Here is an 18514-nt window from a genome sequence, read left to right as displayed (position 1 = left end):
TAACCACATTTAAAAAGTACTTGGATGTGCACTTGGGATGCTGTAACCTGCAGGGCTACGGACCAAGAGCTGGGAAGTGGGATTAGGCTGGATAGCTCTTTGTTGGCCGGCGCGGACACGACGGGCTGAAATGGCCTCCTTCCGTGCTGTAACTTTCTATGATTCTACTGAATCCCTACAAGGGAAAGCAACTCTTAAATGCAGATTGCGTGACAAGCCTCAGTTGAAATAAGAGCAGAAGAAACTGCTGCTGTGTTTGAAATTTTGAGATCTCAATTGCTTTTCCTAATTCCATAAAAAATAAATACGCTCTTCGCCAAACAGCTTCAAGTAATTATGCTCTACAAAATAAATATTCTTGTATAGGGAAGTGGAGAAGAAAGCAAGCCAGATTCTAATCAGATCTCATTCAGTTTCAATGGAACAAAATAGTCAAGCGTTGGTACAGGACCAAGATGCAGATAATTTCTCCGATAATTGGTGGAATAGTATGCATGTACTTGATAAATTAGCTTTGCTGTATTTCTAAGTGACAAGCACCAGAATTAATGAAGGAAGAGAGGAGAGCTCTCTGTAAAAAAACAAGAGATGCAATTATGAATCTCTAATTCCTTAATTTAAAGAGGATTACATAATTAAATTAGTACAGTATTTAAAACAGAATACATGGAATCTACACATCTCAAGCACACCGATTTGTATTTTGACCCAAGACGTTCCAATACAGTGTAATTGTTTTAATCCTTAAGTGCTATTCACAGTAATACCAACCCCACCATCTCATAAATTAAGAGACAAACTCTTAAAAATCAAGAGATATGGGGCTAAAAATTCAGGGGCTTTACGCTACCCGTTACCGTCAGAAAATGGGGAAAAGAGGATGGCTGCCGCTCTTTCACCAGCTGGTGCCGGGTCCCGTGGCGTCCTCCATTTTTGAAGGCCCGGCAGCACTGCTGGTAAGATGTATTGCCCTGCAAAGTAAAATGAGGGAGTGGTGACGTCACCTGCCAACTTAACGTCACCACGGTGAACTTGGAGCTTTGCGCTGAGTTCAGCGCTGGGTCCTAAGCACACCAGGTAAACCCAGCGTGCAAGCAGATTGACAGATGCACTGTTAATACCTCTTAAAGGGACACACATATCTTTCAGGTAAGTTTGCATTTAAGCTTTTGGACAGGGTTTTTTTTTATTTTACTGAAGTAGTGGCTTGCTGCGATAGATGTTAAAAGTTTTTTTAAAGTGTGTTGGGAGTGCTGCTGGATGCTTGCAAGGCCTCGGCTGGTAAAGGAAGGCCTCTGAGAAGACAGAAAATGTTGCAAATACTCAGCAGGTCAGGCAACATCCATGAAGAGGCAAACAGAGTTCACTTCTCAGGTCAAGATACTGCCTGACCTGCTGAGTATATCCAGCATTTTATGCTGTCATTTCAGATTTACAGCATCTGCTCGCAGAAGAGGAAGACACAGAAGAGGAAGAAACAGAAGAGGATGAAACTGAAGAGGAAACAGAAGAGAGGATACAGCCCAGACAGCCCCTTTCTGGCTGGGACATCCGGGATGGAATCATCCGGCTGCAGTACCGGTGACCACAACCCCAATTCCCCTTTCAACATTAGTCCCACACCTTACCTTCCCTCTATTACTGACCATCAAAGCGTCCTCTTGGCCACAATGCTGAAATAAAAGCCACCACAAAGCAAACTTTCTAATCCAATTTATACATCTATCCATCCAATATAACATCAAGAAATCAGCTCATCACACTTGTGCATTCTCTTAGTGACTGTCTTGTGTGGCTTTTGCCTATCCTACTGATGTCATGCAGTGCTACCCCAGTGGCTGCAGCATGGCTGATGGAAAGCTGCTGACCTTTAGTGGGGGACACTGTAAATGGCCTTGCTGGTCGACCTCGAGGAGATGGTGGCTGGGAATGTGAAATCGAGTGACAGTGTTTCTTCACTCTCCTCTTCCCGGTCAACCACTGGCTGGGCAGGCTGTATTTCTTGGATGTGTGAAATAAGGAAGGCACAAAAGGGGGAGTTGTGGTGAGGGGAGGGCGGGAAAGCAAGAGGTATATACCAGAAGGAGGCTAATGTATGAAGATACCAGCATCTTGCATCCTTTCTGCCCCGCCACTAGCCAATCGCTCAGCCATGCCCCTGCCTATAATGGCCTGCACCGTCTCCTCCAAGGGGGTGAGGTGAGGCTAGGAATGGGAGATGTGCCTTATGATTGGTACGGATTGTTAGTAGGTGAGTGTTTGGGATGGGTGGGGGTGTCGTCCATTGAGCAGTGTGTGAGGCTAGTGGTGCAGTTGGTAGGAGATGGCATTTGAAGATGCATTCACTGACCTTGACCAGTGGTCTGAGGTCAAGCTTCTTTGGGCACTGGAGCCAGGTGGTGGGGGCGACACTGTTGGCAGTGACGTCCTCAGTGATGTGGTCCCACATTGTTCTTCCTGGAGAGCCTCCTGGCCCCTGAGGGTAGAGGACCTCTCTTGCAGTATTGACCCCTTGCACAAAGCTGGAGTGCTGCGTGCGAGACCATGGGTGCCCTTTCCCTGGCTTGCTGAAGCACTTTTCCCATTTTTTGAGGTTCGGAAGGGAATTCAGCTTTAAGTGCTGAAGACTCCTATTTGGGGCTTCTTTATAATAATTTTTTTTTAAGCCAGTAAGGGTGGAAAACTGCGTTTTTTTTTACTTCATTTTTATTTTTTATTAGTTCTGAAGGCCTTTTAATTACCCGCAATGCCTAGCGAACTCCATAGCCTCACTTCCAGAGGCTGTTAGAAGCTGGTACGCCGCTCTTGGATGGGAACTTCGACTTCCATGCCTGCACTAACACAACCAGGAGGGCGTTGCACAGTAAGTTAGCACTGGGTTAAAAATCTTTAGCCCCAGCCTGAATTTTTCTCCGGCCGTGTTTCATTCATTTTCAGCGGCTGTTAACCTGAGTTGCAGGTGACACCGGCAATTCTCATGGCGGCCACGAATATTTCCCCCATGGTATATAAATCATGAGTTGCTACTTTTTTCAAACATCAACCAATATAGATTGACAGTTGGTTTATAAACAATATTAGTGGCTTATTAAATGTCTAACAGGTCAGAGCTCTTTACAAAAACAATATTGCTGCGTCTGAAAATGCTTTACAAAAAACTTTTTAAAAATCCTACCTGTTATCAGCACGTTGCTATGCATGTCAGTTTAAGGCTATGATGACAGTGATTTTATAAGTTTCCTTTGTTTTATAGTTTTGTTCTTTATTAGTTGTGCCCCTCTAAAAAAGGGGGCACTTTTGTTTGATGGAAGTTGGCTGTGGTTGTTGGCGGTCATTCATCTCAATCACATGACATCACTGCAGGAGTTCCTCAGGGCAGTGTCCTAGGCCCAACCATCTTCAGCTGTTTCATTAATGACCTTCCCTCCATCATAAAGTCAGAAGTGGGGATGTTCGCTGATGATTGCACACTGTTCAGCACCATTCGAGACTCGTCAGATACTGACGCAGTCCGTGTCCATATGCAGCAAGACCTGGACAACATTCAGACTTGGGCTGACAAGTGGCAAGTAACATTCGCACCACACAAGTGCCAGGCAATGACCATCTCCAACAAGCAAGACTCTAACCATCTCCCCTTGACATTCAGTGGCATTACCATCGCTGAATCCCCCACTATCAACATCCTGGGGGTTACCATTGATCAGAAACTGAACTGGACCAGCCATATAAATACTGTGGCTACAAGAGCAGGCCAGAGGCTGGGAATTCTGCGGCGAGTGTCTCACCTCCTGACTCCCCAAAGCCTTTCCACCATTTACAATGCACAAGTCAGGAGTGTGATGGAATACTCTCCACTTGCCTGGATGAGTGCAGCTCCAACAACACTCAAGAAGCTTGACACCATTCAGGATAAAGCAGCCCGCTTGATTGGCACTCCATCCACCACCTTCAACATTCACTCCCTCCACCACCGGCGCACTGTGGCTGCAGTGTGTACCATCTACAAGATGCACTGCAGCAACTCGCCAAAGCTCCTTCAACGGCACCTTCCAAACCCGCGACCTCTACCACTTAGAAGGACAAGGGCAGCAGACGCATGGGAACATCACCACCTACAAGTTCCCCTCCAAGCCACACACCATCCTGACTTGGACCTGTATCGCCGTTCCTTCGCTGTCGCTGGGCTAAAATCCTGGAACTCCCTTCCTAACAGCATTGTGGGTGTACCTACACCATATGGACTGCAGCGGTTCAAGAAGGCGGCTCACCACCATCTTCTCAAGGGCAATTAGGGATGGGCACTAAATGCAGGCCTAGCCAGCCAGCGACGCCTACATCCCATCAATGAATAAAAAAAAAAGACCCCAATGTCTCCTTATTGATTTATTAGAAAAAGCAACAAAAAAGATCTCATGCAACCTGCAGCAACAGTAATGCATGTTGCATCCTGAGCATTGCATATGCTGCATACAGTGAATATAGTGAATACAGACTACAGGCAAGCTGTGATCCTGACCAACGGTTCCACCACAGACCCAATTCACGTACGAACCGGGGTCAAGCAAGGCTGTGTCATCGCACCAACGCTCTTCTCGATCTTCCTTGCTGCAATGCTCCATCTCACCCTCAGTAAGCTCCCCACTGGAGTGGACCTAATTTACAGAACAAATGGGAAACTGTTCAACTTCCGTCGCCTCTAGTCCAGATCCAAGGTCGTCCCATCCTCTGTCGTCGAATTACAGTATGCAGACGACACTTGTGTCTGCGCTCACTCGGAGGTCGAACTCCAAACCATCGTCAACACCTTCACCAAAGCGTACAAGAGCATGGGCCTTACACTAAACATCCGTAAGACAAAGGTCCTCTACCAACCTGCCCCCGCCACACATTACTGCCCCCCGATTATCAAAATCCACGACAAGGCCTTGGACAACGTGGACCACTTTCCATGCCTTGGGAGCCTACTGTCAACAAGAGCAGACGTCGACGACGAAGTCCAACACCGCCTTCAGTGTGCCAGTGCAGCCTTCAGTCGCCTGAGGAAGAGAGTGTTTGAAGACCAGGACCTCAAACCCGGCACTAAGCTCATGGTCTACAGAGCAGCAGTGATACCCGCCCTGCTGTATGCCTCAGAGACATGGACCATGTACAGCAGGCACCTCAAAGCACTGGAGAGGTATCCCCAACGCTGCCTCCGCAAGATCCTGCAAATCCATTGGCAGGGTAGGCGCACCAACGTCAGTGTTCTGGCTCAGGCCAACATCCCCAGCATCGAAGCTTTGACCATGCTTGATCAGCTCCGATGGACGGGTCACATTGTCCGCATGCCCGATACGAGACTCCCAAAACAAGCACTCTACTCGGAGCTCCAGCACGGCAAGAGAGGCCCAGGTGGGCAGAGGAAACGCTTCAAGGACCCCCTCAAAGCCTCCTTGAAAATGTGTAACATCCCCACCGACACCTGGGAATCCCTGGCCCAAGACCGCACAAAGTGGAGGAGAAGCATCCGGGAAGACGCCGAACACCTCGAGTCTCTTCGCCAGGAGCAAGCGGATGCCAAGCGCAGGCAGCGCAAGGAGCGCACGTCAACCCAAGCACCCCACCCACCCGCCCCTTCAACCACTGTCTGCCCCACCTGTGACAGAGACTGTAGGTCCCACATTGGACTCATCAGTCACCTGAGAACTCATTTTTAATGTGGAAGCAAGTCATCTTCGGTTCCGAGGGACTGCCTAAGAGAAGATTCACTATACATGTTCTGATAAAACCTTTATAATGTTTGTTAGCAAATTTTCCATGGTGGGTAGGTCAGAGGATGGACTATTTTATAAAGACAGGAATATTAGATAAGCTAAAACACAATGTGGAGATTTTGAGACCCCCCTCCCGATAAAGCCCCAAAAATAAAGTGGAAGAACTTTCTGCCCCATTGCTGTGGTGGTCGTCGCCATTTTGCTGGGGTCCTCAGAATAGCCGCCTGAATCAGGTGCACAGCTAATTTAGGAATTGGCATCAGAGAGCTATGACGTCACTAGATCCCCAATGCCATTTTAAGTCTCAGCAGTGTGCTCCGTGCACACTCTGCCCAGTATCAGCTAGCGGTTCAGCTGGAGAGGAGCCAAAAGGCAAGGACTACATTATTTTTGTAGGAGAGCAGGAGTGCTCCTCCTGGCTCCACAATGATAACCTGGGCTACTGCCGCACTGATACACCCATCACGAGAACGGACGCGCCCCCCCCCCGACCTACCTTTGACTGGGCCCGGAGGCCAGCCAGACCGCCTGATATTGTGGGGGCCCGGAGCTAGCAGGCTGCCATGGGGGGCCTGGCCAGCCCTATGTTAATAAAGCCCAGCCTAAAAGGATATTTACTTGTCCTAGCCCCTTTAGGACTATCCCAGATCAGGTGTATTTCTCAGATACTCACTTTCAACTAAAGGTTGAGGTAGCCGAATCCTAAAGACGCTTAACTGGGTCTAAAGGTCCAGTCTATCTCTCCCTAAAGGAAAGGAGCAACCCGAGAATGTTACCGTCCTCCAGATAGCATTTTTAATAAGTTTAGCCAGACTGTATCGTCCCGGATATTATAAGGGTCTGGAGATCTCCCCTCAGAAATAGAAACATAGAAGATAGGAGCAGGAGTAGGCCATTCGGCCCCTCGAGCCTGCTCCGCCATTCAATGCGATCATGGCTGATCATCCAAATTCAGTACCCGGTCCCTGCTTTCTCCTCATACCCCTTGACCCCTTTAGCCTTAAGAAATATATCCAACTCCTTCGTGAATATATTTAATGTATTGGCCTCTACTGCCTTCTGTGGCAGAGAATTCCACAGGTTCACCACTCTCTGGGTGAAGAAATTCCTCCTCATTTCTATCCTAAATGGCCTACCCCTTATCCTTATATCTGTGACCCCTGGTTCTGGATTCCCCGACCATCGGGAACATCCTTCCTGCATCTAGTCTGTCCTGTCCTGTCAGAATTTTATAAGTTTCAATGAGATCCCCTCTCATTCTTCTAAACTCCAGCGAGTACAAGCCCAATCGACCCAATCTCTCCTCATACGTCATTCCTGCCATCCCAGGTATCAGCCTGGTGAATCTTCGCTGAACTCCTTCCATGGCAAGAACATCCTTCCTCAGATAAGGCGACCAAAACTGCACACAATACTCAAGAGTGTAATAGCAAAATACTGCGGATGCTGCAAATCTGAAATGTTATTTCAGATTTCCAGCATCCGCAGTATTTTGCTATTACATTAGTGTTCTCCTTCACCTGGCACCTTCCCGTGCAAGCGCAGGAGATGCAACACATGCTCTTTTACCTCCTCCCTTCCCACTGTCCAGGGCCCCAAACACCCCTTCCAGGTGAAACAGCGATTTACGTGTACTTCTTGCAATTTAATATACTGTATTCGCTGCTCACGATGCGGTCTCCTCTACATTGGGGAGACCAAACGCAGATTGGGTGACCGCTTTGCGGAACACCTCCATTCAGTCCGTAAGGGTGACCCTGAGCTTCCGGTCGCCTGTCACTTTAATTCACCGCTTCACTCCCACTCTGATCTCTCTGTCCTCGGGCTATTGCATTGCTGCAATGAAGCTCATCGTAAGCTCGAGGAACAGCACCTCATCTTTCGATTGGGCACTCTGCAGCCTGCCGGACTCAACATTGAGTTTAACAATTTCAGATAATTATCCCTGCCCCCATTTTTCATGCAGTATGATTTTTGCCATTCCCATTTGCAACATTTTGGCCTAGAAATTCAGTAGCGTGTGCCAGCCGTTAGCGCCTTAGGAGGAGTAGATCTCGAGCGCTAGGCGCTTAGCGCCCGGGTGCAGCGCGATCTGCGCCTCGCCCCAACTTCAGTAGACATTTAGCGCCGGCGCAAAGTCTTTGCGCGCGCCCTGCTGCGCGCGCAGATTATGACGTCATTTCCTCGTGCAACACCCTTTGTGCGCCCCAAACCGGAACTTCAGTCGCGCCGGCCCATTGTGCGCCGGGCGGCCCTAACGACTGTGGAGTGGAACGGTACACAGCCGAAGCGGGCCGCGGGGAGCGCAAATTAAAGGGCACTTACCCTGCACTATAAAGGGCTGCCATTTTGCAGCAATCACTCCTGTGCAACGGATTTTTTGAAAAAACCAAGGAAGGGAGCTTACTGCTTTGGGCCAACACTAGGACAGGTATTTTTGGCTTCAGGCCAGAGCTTGCCAATTCGCCTTCACTGATATCTCATTGTTTGCCAGCATATTATGGGGGCTGCATGGGGTGCCAATGCTGAGTTTCAGGATTATGTCGGAAGGGCTCGCAGACGCTGGGTTAGAGGGGCAGCCCTGGCTAGACGCAGAGGGGGCAACAGGCGTCGGCAACGTGGGCCTTACCCACTCAGGCAATACCGCCAGCAGGTCTCATATCTCAACATGACTGGCGCGCAATGTGTTAGGAGGCTGCGATTCAGAAGGGAGGTGGTTGCAGAGATCTGCCATCTGCTTCACAGAGATCTGCGTCCACAGCTGAGTTGCAGGACGTCTCTGTCGGTGGAAGTGAAGGTGACGGTGGCTCTGAACTTCTATGCCACCGGCTCCTTCCAATCAGCTGCTGGGGACATTGCTAACATATCCCAGTTCGCCGTCCATTGCTGCATCCACCAGGTCACCAATGCCCTTTTCAGAAGGAGACGCCAATTCATCTCCTTCCCCATGACCCTGGAGAGGCAGCAGCAGCGTGCAGTGGGATTTGCAAGAATCGCGGACTTCCCCATGGTGCAGGGCACCATTGACTGCACGCATGTGGCTTTGCGGGCACCTCTGGACCATCCCGAGGATTACCGCAACCGGAAGGGCTACCATTCCCTCAACGTACAGCTGGTGTGTGACCACAGGCAGCGCATCCTAGCTGTCAATGCCCGCTTTCCAGGCAGCAGCCACGATGCCTTTATCCTGCGACAGACTACTGTGGCTGATATCTTCCAGGCACAGCCTCACCCAAGAGGATGGCTTATCGGGGACAAAGGCTATCCTTTGTGTACCTGGCTCATGACCCCGCTCCGCGCACCCAGGACCCCTGCTGAAGAGGCATACAACGAGAGCCATCAAGCGACTAGGAACATCATAGAACAAACAATTGGCGTCCTCAAGCAACGGTTCCGCTGCCTGGATCGTTCCGGCGGATCTCTGCAGTATTCGCCGGAGCGAGTCTCCCAGTTCGTGGTCGTTTGCTGCATGCTGCACAACCTGGCTATCTGCAGGACTCAGGCACTGCCACCTCACGCTGGAGCACCACCTCAGGAGGAGGAGCAGGAGGAGCATGAGGAGGAGGAGGAGGAGGAGGAGGAGGAGTACCAGGCCAGGAGGGAGGCACAAGGTCCAAGGGCCGCCCGTCGGCGGCTTATTGAACGTCACTTCTAGGCCCCCTGTCAGGGCATGGCTTGTGCCAATGACAGAACATGAATGCAGCCGCTCCGCAAGCCCTCAGCCGCTTAAGGCAACAAACACTTCAAAGATCAAACATGGACAATATGAATAAATAAAATGCTTTATTGAACAAACTCAGGACCCTTCCCACATTAAACCCAAAAACAGACAAGACCCCCCAAAAAACAGTCACACACATGATTCACTCCCACAACCTGGGGAGGAATAACAAAACATTTGAACAAAAATGGCCTTCATCCTCGGCCTTAACAGAACAACCATCCCCAGAAACAAAACAACCATCCCCAGAAACAAGACAACCATCCCCAGAAACCAAACAACCATCCCAATATAAACAAACATTTGTCCACACCCTCTACTTTGTGGCCCGCGAGGGCGATTCCTTGTCCAGCCTTTGGCGGCCCCTGGCCGCCCTGCTGCTCCTCCTCAAACCGTGGCCAGTGGCTGCTGCAAGGCTGGGGGAAGGCTCCTGAGGGGCACATGTCGTCACGGCAGATGCCCTTGGGGGTCGGCCTAGACGAGGTCTGGGCCTCGAGGGGCCGGCTGGTGAATGCTGCAGCTGTGGCTGGCCAGCATCAGTCGGACCAGCATCTCGTCGCAGCTCCACTGGGGGAGTGACAGTGGCGGCTGGAGGAATGGGGACAAGCTGGCGTATGGCAGGCCGCCGCTGGTCAAGTGACACACAGGCACTCGCCCGGGCCCGCACTGCAGCATGCGCTGCCATGTGCCGAACGACAGACCGCTGTGCTGCTACAGCGCGGCGGGTGTCCTGGCGATGCCTGGCTGATGCAGCGAGTGTGGCAGCAGTGAGTGCCCGTGCTGCCCTGGTCTGTGACCGCATCAGACCAGCCAGTGACTGCACGGCACCACTGATCAGCTGCCCACTCGCTGCCTGTGCTGCCACGAATTCGGCACGACTCGTGTCCTGTGCTGCCCCGAATAGCTCCAAACTCCTGGCCTGTGAGGCCCCGAACTCGGCCACACTATGAGCCAGGGACTCGATGGCCTCAGGCATCTGTGCCACAACCCCCATGAGCTCGGTGTGCCGGCGCTCCGAGTCCACGGACATTTGATCGAGGAGGCGCAGCTCCTCGGAGTTGACCGTCGGCGGACTGGAGGCCGGACTCTCCCTCTGGGGAGAAGGCCGCCGAGCTGGCCGACCCTTCACGCGTTGCTGGATGCCACTGGGCCCAGCAACTACACCCCTCTGGGAAGAAGGCCGCTGAGCAACCGCACACCCCCTGCGTTGCTGCACGCCACTGGTCCCAGGAGCAACACTCCCTTCCGACACTTCCCCCACGCTCTCCTCCAGGGAAGACGTGTCCCCTACATTGGCATCCCCTGGCGCGGGTGAGGGTTCCCCTGATGGGCCGCCTTCCTCTTCCTCTTCCTCCTCCTCCTCCTCCTCCTCCTCTTCCGAGGGGCTGTCAGTGGCAGCTTCAGGGACCTCCTCCTCACCATCTGAAAGCAGGAAGGGACAAGAGTAGCTTTAGATTGAGGAGAGGGCGTCAGCGAGGGAGGCATGAGTGGTGGCATTCAGCGCATTGGTCGGACAGTGGCAAAGGATGTAGATCTGATGCGCAAGTGGGACGAGAGAGGTCCAAAAGGTGATGTCCTTACCATTGGTGCCCAGAACAGGGTCGGCATCTCCACTGGCAACGGGACCAATCATCCGGGCTCCCATGAGGCGACCCACGCGCTCTTCCAGGTCAGTGAGCTGCTGGATCTGGGGACCGCCTCTCCCGGTCTCAGTCCGGCTCTTCTGATTGTGGGCCAGCTTGGCCTGCAAGAGAAAGGACGGCCTCTAAGTACAGTGTGTAGCCCTCATCTGGTGTGCACTGCCTCCCATGGTCGAATAGCTTGGCCAGTGTGGAGCCCTGATCTGGTGTGCACTGCCTCCCATGGTCGAATAGCTTGGCCAGTGTGGAGCCCTGATCTGGTGTGCACTGCCTCCCATGGTTGAATAGCTTGGCCAGTGTGTCAAGTGCAGAATGTGCAATTGATGTTCATGCCAGTCCCATAGCTGCTGGATGAGGGCTGGCCATTAGGGCTTTCAGGTCCCTTTGCCCATAATGTGAGGTGCACATGCAAGGATGAGGAGGACACTGGAAAGGCTACTCACCCTGACAATCCTCGTGAGGTCATTGAACTTTTTTCTGCATTGGATAGAGTTCCTGGGGACCTCGCTGTTGGCTGTCACCCTGATGGCGACCTCCCTCCAGGCTTTCCTGTAGACACTGGTCGCAGGCTTCTTCCCACTGTCCGGGAACAGGTGTTTGCGTCTCCTCTCCAAAGCCCTAACCAGCACCCTCAAATCATGGCCAGTGAAGCGCTGCACTCGTTCACGGGCCTTCTGCATCTTTCCCGGCGCTATTTCTGTTCACCAGCAGTGTTTGGGCCTAGCTGGAGGGCTGCAGTGTCCAGGGCGTGGCAGCAGACGAACTCGACCCTTCCCCCTTTAAGAGCTGGCCGGCGCCAGGGTGTCTGCTGTCAATCAAGAAATGACCGCACCTGCGCTGCGCCCGGCCTCGGCGGTTTAGCTCAGCACTGCCGGCTTTGCGCCTAAAGATAGTTGTGGAACGCCAGTTTTAGCGCTCGAGCAAACTCTTAGGGCGAAGCTACTGAATATCGGTGAAGTGGCCTCGACTTTGCGCCGGGCGCAAATTTTAGCGGCCGCCCGACTTTTCCGCCCCAAAAGTGGCTATACTGAATTTCTAGGCCTTTATCTTTCCTGCCTCTTACAAAAGCACAGGGTGTTCTTTCTATTCCTTCCTCCCCTCCTAACCACCACCCCCCCCCCCACCCCCTGTCTCTGCACCTGCTTAATATCTGTTACATCTCCAGCTTTTTCCAGTTCTGATGAAGGGTCCCAGACCTGAAACGTTAACTCTGTTTCTCTCTCCACGGATGCTGCCTGGCCTGCTGAGTATTTCCAGCATTTTCTGTTGTTATTTCACAATACTCAAGATGTGGTCTCACCAAGGCCCTGTATAACTGCAGCAAGACATCCTTGTTCCTGTACTCAAACCCTCTCGCTACGAAGGCCAACATGCCATTTGCCTTCTTAACCGCCTGCTGCACCTGCATGCTTACCTTCAGCGACTGGTGCACAAGGACACCCAGGTCTCGTTGCACTTCCCCTTCTCCCAATCTATTGCCATTCAGATAATAATCTGCCTTCCTGTTTTTGACACCAAAGTGGATAACCTCGCATTCTGCCATGCTTTTGCCCAATCACCCAACCTGTCCAAATCATCCTGGAGTTTCTCGGCATCCTCCTCACAGCACACACGCCCACCCAGCTTTGTGTCGTCTGCAAATTTGGAGATGTTACATCTAGTTCCCTTGTCTAGATCATTAATATATATTGTGAATAGCTGGGGCCCAAGGACCGATCCCTGCGGTACCCCACTAGTCACTGCCTGCCACTCGGAAAAAGACCCGTTTATTCCAACTCTTTGCTTTCTGTCTGCCAACCAGTTCTCTATCCAAGTCAATACCTTGCCCCCAATCCCATGTGCCTTAACTTTACATGCTAATCTCTTATGCGGGACCTTATCGAAAGCCTTCTGAAAGTCCAAATACACCACATCCACTGGTTCTCCCTTATCTATTTTACTAGTTACATCCTCAAAAAATTCCAGTAGATTAGTCAAGCACGATTTACCTTTTGTAAATCCATGTTGACTTTGTCCGATCCTGTCACTGTTTTCCAAGTGCTCTGCTATTACCTCTTTTATAATGGACTGTAGCATTTTCCCCACTACCGATGTCAGGCTTACTGGTCTGTAATTCCCCGTTTTCTCTTTACCACCTTTTTTGAATAGTGGGGTAAATATACCTCTTGACCAAAGAGTGTACAGAGATTGGGTTCACGAGTTATTGATACAGAAGACTTATGTGAGATAATTCTTAAAAAATATATAGAGATTTATTAAAAGAACCGACATGCAATTTATAGTTGGTGAATCAGTCAATCGCAACATTAACAGTTCTAAAAAGAGAAAAAATACAATCTTATTTTTAACAGAGAATCTTACTTTTAAATCTTAACTTCACTACAGTATTACAGTTCTTAAAATGTTCTATACAGGATATCCATCAATTATCAAATTACCTTCGATCCCCGAGATACAAAGAGTGGAAGACTACAGAGCCGCCCCTGTAGTCGAGAATCGCTTTGCCCAATTAAAGCGAGCCTGATATCTCATTCGAGACCTCAATATTTATACCCTTTTTCAGTTGTATTTCATAAGATTTCTGTTGATCCAAGTTAATTATCATTAATCATCTTTTAGTTGACCCCTGCAATTCTTACTGCCACATCAGCAATAGTTATTGGGAGTTTACCATTTATGTTCAAAGGGCGGATGTCCCTTACCTCATGTGTCATCCTTAAGAGGTTTAATCAAGATCATTTATCCAGGGTTGACCACTGTCCTGTTTTAATAAGGTTAACCATTCGGGGCAACCATTCTTCTGTTTTAATAAGGTTACTTATTCAGGGTCAACAACTTGTCCTGTTTTAATAGCCAGAATTCTTTCATAGCTATTTCATAGTTAGGTTTCTAAATTTCCAAACCCAGTTTGTCATGTTTTAAAGAATTTATAATGTAGAGTTCATTATAAGGTACTCTTCAGGGTCAACCACTGTCTTATCTCATCAAGGCCAGAATTCTTTCATAAGGTAGTGTATTTTTCTAAAAAGGTTATATAGTGTATTTTTCTAAAAAGGTTATACTGTATCGTGTATTTTTCTAAAAAGGTTATAAGATAGAATTCCTTCACAAGCCCTCAAAATGGACCAGACGTCCCGTCGGCACTATCGGGTGAGCAGGGAGGGGGGGCTGGTCTCCAACTTTCAGCTGCCCGAAAATCGCAGATGGAGGGAAAACCTACCCCGATGTATTATACAATTATCAGCTTGGCTCACTCAGTACAGATAAAATGCTGCATTGTTGATGTCTTTTTGATGAGACATTAAAACAAGGTGCCACCTATCTGCTCAGGTGGACATAAAAGATCTCATGGCACTATTTGAAGAAGAACAAGGAGTCCTGCCTGTATCCTCAGTCAACAGCTCCAGTTTGTAACTCTCCTTTCCCATGCTATATACCTCCAGCAGGTTAACTGGACATTCATCTCAGTTGCTGTTTGTGGGACCCTGCTATGTGGAAATTGGCTGCTGTGTCAGCCTATATAACAACAGTGACTGCACTTCTTGTAAAAGAATTTGGGACATACTGATCATGGAATAAGGCACTATATAAATGAAAGTGCTTTCTTTTATTAATTTCTACCGAAGTGGTTACTCCCTTTAAGGTTACAAATATGTGGTGTGAAATAAACACTGGGTAAGTTCACACAGAAGTCAACTGAGAGCATGCAGATATTCCAGCTCTGGTATTTATGTTCCTAAGAATTCCTTTGTTTCTTTATACTTTGCCAAGTGTGACAGAAATTTGTATTAGACATTCAAAGTATAATTGACTGTAAGTGTGCATGCAGGTAAAGTTTTTACATTACTCATGGATAAATGTAAAAACTTTTACATATAAGGTAGAAAAAAAAATATATATTCCACTGAGGAAAAAAGGGTGTAAAAGAAAAGATAGCCATCCGTGGCTAAGTAAAGTAATTAAGGATAGTATCCGACTAAAAACAAGGGCATATAAGGTAGCCAAATCTAGTGGGAGGATGGAAGATTGGGAAGTCTTTAAAAGACAGCAAAAAATAACTAAAAGATTGATTAAGAAAGGGAAGATAGATTATGAAAGTAAATTAGCAAAAAATATAAAAACAGACAGCAAAAGTTTCTATAGTTATATAAAAAGAAAAAGGGTGGCTAAAGTAAATGTTGGTCCCTTAGAGGATGAGACCGGGAAATTAATGGTGGGAAACATGGAAATGGCAAAAACACTGAACAATTATTTTGTATCAGTCTTTACAGTAGAGGACACTAAGAATATCCCAACATTGGACAAACAGGGGGCTCTAGGGGGGGAGGAACTAAATACGATTAAAATCACTAAGGAAGTGGTACTTGGTAAAATAATGGGACTCAAGGCGGATAAATCCCCTGGACCTGATGGCTTACATCCTAGGATCTTGAGGGAAGTGGCGGTAGGGATTGTGGATGCATTGGTAATAATTTTCCAAAACTCACTGGACTCAGCAAAGGTCCCAGCAGATTGGAAAACTGCTAATGTAACACCCTTATTTAAAAAGGGTAGTAGGCAGAAGGCTGGAAACTATAGACCTGTTAGCCTAAGATCTGTGGTTGGTAAAATGTTAGAGTCCATTATTAAGGAGACAGTAACAGGACATTTGGATAAACATAATTTAATAGGACAAACTCAGCATGATTTCATGAAGGGGAAGTCATGTTTGACAAATTTGCTTGAGTTTTTTGAGGAAGTAACATACAGGGTGGATAAAGGGGAACCAGTGGACTAGTGTATTTAGACTTCCAAAAGGCATTTGACAAGGTGCCACACAAAAGATTATTGCTCAAGATAAAAAATCACGGGATTGGGGGTAATATTCTGGCGTGGGTGGAGGATTGGCTCTCTAACAGAAAGCAGAGAGTTGGGATAAATGGTTCATTCTCAGATTGGCAACCAGTAACTAGTGGTGTTCCGCAGGGGTCAGTGCTGGGTCCCCAACTCTTTACAATCTATATTAACGATTTGGAGGAGGGGACCGAGTGTAACATATCAAAGTTTGCAGATGATACAAAGATGGGACGGAAAGTAGTGAGTGAGGAGGACATAAAAAACCTGCAAAGGGACATAGACAGGCTAAGTAAGTGGGCAGAGATTTGGCAGATGGAATACAATACTGGAAAGTGTGAGGTTATGCACTTTGGCAAGAAAAATCATAGAGCAAGTTATTGTCTTAATGGCAAGAAACTGGAAAGTATTGTAGTACAAAGGGATCTGGGGGTCCTGGTGCACGAAACTCAAAAAGTTAGTATGCAGGTGCAGCAAGTGATCAAGAAGGCCAATGGAATGTTGGCTTTTATTGCTAGGGGGATGGAATATAAAAACAGGGAGGTATTGCTGCAGTTGTACAAGGTATTAGTGAGACCGCACCTGGAATACTGCATACAGTTTTGGTGTCCATACTTAAGAAAAGACATACTTGCTCTCGAGTCAGTACAAAGAAGGTTCACTCGGTTAATCCCGGGGATGAGGGGGTGGTCATATGAGGAGAGGTTGAGTAGATTGGGACTCTACTCATTGGAGTTCAGAAGAATGAGAGGCGATCTTATTGAAACATATAAGATTGTGAAGGGGCTTGATCGGGTGGATGCGGTGAGGATGTTCCCAATGAAGGGTGAAACTAGAACTAGGGGGCATAATCTTAGAATAAGGGGCTGCTCTTTCAAAACTGAGATGAGGAGAAACTTCTTCACTCAGAGGGTGGTAGGTTTGTGGAATTTGCTGCCCCAGAAAGCTGTGGAAGCTACATCATTAAATAAATTTAAAACAGAAATAGATAGTTTCCTAGAAGTAAAGGGAATTAAGGGTTACGGGGAGCGGGCAGGAAATTGGACATGAGTCTAGGTTCGGAATGGTCATGGCCCTGTGGGTAGTGGAGTGGGCCCAGGGGCTGTGTAGCCTGGTTCTGCTCCTACTGTGTTCTAATTCTGTGTTAGATTTCAGGAGATGGTTTTATTCCTGTTCCTGGCTGGGGTGGAGATCGCCTTTACAGAAGGTAAGTACTGTAGAAAATATAGGGACAGAGTGATCTCCTGGAAGAATTTCGATCGCCTAGATGGGTCGGAGAGGAATTTCCCAGATTTTTTTCTCCCAAATTGGCCATTGGGTCTTTATCTGGTTTTTCGCCTCTCCCGGGAGATCACATGGGTTCGGGTGGATGCAGAGTGATAGAAGATTTGAGGTTAGGATCAGATCAGCCATGATCTTATTGAATGGTGGAGCAGGCTCGAGGGGCCGATTGGCCTACTCCTGCTCCTATTTCTTATGTTCTTATGTCCCAAGGCTTTGCCCATAGTGAGTCAAAGGATATTCTGTTTTATAGCAATAGAGCTTTTATGCTATGTAACACACAATGTATTATCAGGGCCACTAGTTTACAATGACTGAGTAAGTCAAATTCCATTTTTATTGCATGTTATTCTGGTAACTTTCATCCTTTGGTGATCAAATTCAGCAATTCTTTTGATTTTCCACAGAAACGGTGGCCTTAAATTATTACCTGTGTATTTATTTTTTAACTTTTTCTTTTAAAAGTCAAGGATACTGAGGAAGATGATAGGCAATACAGCAGGCGGTAGGTATGTGTGATTTAGGAGCAGGGAGGAGGGGAGGGATTGTGGGAATTAGGAGCAGTTATGTGGAGTGCTAGGCTTTGGTAACATTGGTGGGTATGTTATGGGGCGTGGCAGTCTTGTGAAGGGGGATCCCAGGAGGGTTTCGTAGCAATGGGAGCAAATATAGGGATTTGGTTTGCTGGTGGAATGACTGGAATCTGGCAGTAATGTGGAAGGGAGCCTTGGGTTCAGGTGAGGATGGGGATGGATTTCGGAATGCGGCCCAGCAGTAGCGTAAACGGACCAGCTCTGCTGACCCAACAACATTCTTGAACCACAAAATGGCGTTACTTCCTCTGGTGGCCATTTATCCAAAAGCAAACGATCGCTCTGTAATCAATTGTTTTCGGGAAAACAACCTTTTCAATTCCCCTTCCAAGCTCTTAGCGATGTCAAGGACAAACAGCCATCCCCTTGTGCGCAATGTTACTAGGGCAATAGAGAGGAAAATAATGTCACATTTTATGGTGTCATTACAGGCTTGTCCCCAAACCCACCAGACTGTCTGATGGGGGCCAAAGGGCACCAGGACTTGGCATAACCAGGCCCCACCCAAACTTTTACTCGTGCCCACTTAGTAAGCTTTCCTTTCACGGCCCCAAAGCCATGTAGTTTTGGCCACAGTGAGGTTAAGCATGATAGAAAAAGCATGACGAGAAAATGTTACCGGAAATAAGTGTTACACTTACAGAAAGTGTACGCTACACGCAAGATATAAATATATTTCAATTATACACA

General features: G+C 48.3%; 1 protein-coding gene across 1 annotated transcript in view; it reads right to left on the bottom strand.

The window, feature by feature from the left end:
• Nucleotides 1-18514, bottom strand: part of drc8 (dynein regulatory complex subunit 8) — a 79182-nt gene that overhangs the window by 5148 nt on the left and 55520 nt on the right. The window lies entirely within an intron of this gene.

The sequence above is a fragment of the Somniosus microcephalus genome, chromosome 3 (assembly GCF_052327205.1).
Source record: "Somniosus microcephalus isolate GS21.2 chromosome 3, FLI_Smic_1.0, whole genome shotgun sequence".
NCBI classification, from domain to species: domain Eukaryota; kingdom Metazoa; phylum Chordata; class Chondrichthyes; order Squaliformes; family Somniosidae; genus Somniosus; species Somniosus microcephalus.
The sequence above is the reverse complement of the archived record's forward strand: the minus strand, read 5'-3'. Positions and strand labels throughout refer to the sequence as shown.